General features: G+C 36.1%; 1 protein-coding gene across 1 annotated transcript in view; it reads right to left on the minus strand.

The window, feature by feature from the left end:
* Positions 1-699, minus strand: part of LOC106867406 (tripartite motif-containing protein 2) — a 146,690-nt gene that overhangs the window by 108,936 nt on the left and 37,055 nt on the right. The window lies entirely within an intron of this gene.

The following is a 699-nucleotide window of genomic DNA, read 5'->3' on the forward strand; positions in this document are numbered from 1 at the left end:
AGAGAGATTCAGTAACTATGATAAAATTAAAAATAATACTGCCAACAGTCCGAGTTATAATCCTATTTAAACAATTTGTTTGTTTGAAAGTAATATTTAAAGGATTAAACACTTTAATCATATGAAATATCAATTTAAAAAGATGAATGAATAAAGAGGAAAGATTTAGTAGGATTAGAAAAAAGCAGTGATGTAAAAGACCTAAACACACACAAAACGCAAGAAGTAATTAATTGTGGGTAGAATTAAACACTTTAATAATTTAATAAGGATGAATGAGTAAGAAAGGCTTAGATGGAATAGAACATGCTCGAAAATTTTACTTTATTCTTTTACGTTTCACTCATATGATTGCGGCCATGCTGGAGCACCGCCTTGAAGGGTTTTAGCCGAAGAAATCGACCCCAGGACTTATTCTTTGTAAGCCTAGTAGTTATTCTATCGGTCTCTTTTGCCGAATCGCTAAGTTACGGGGACGTAAACACACCAACATCGGTTGTCAGTGGGGGGGGGGGACAAATAGACACAAAGACATACACACATAAATATATATATATATACGACGGGCTTCTTTCAGTTTCCGTCTACTAAATTCACTCACAAGGCTTTGGTCGGCCCGAGGCTATAGAAGACTTCCTCAAGGTGTCACGTAGTGAGATTGAACCAAGAACAATGTGGCTGGGAAGCAAGCTTTCTTTT

The sequence above is a fragment of the Octopus bimaculoides genome, chromosome 2 (genome assembly GCF_001194135.2).
Source record: "Octopus bimaculoides isolate UCB-OBI-ISO-001 chromosome 2, ASM119413v2, whole genome shotgun sequence".
In the NCBI taxonomy this organism is placed as follows: domain Eukaryota; kingdom Metazoa; phylum Mollusca; class Cephalopoda; order Octopoda; family Octopodidae; genus Octopus; species Octopus bimaculoides.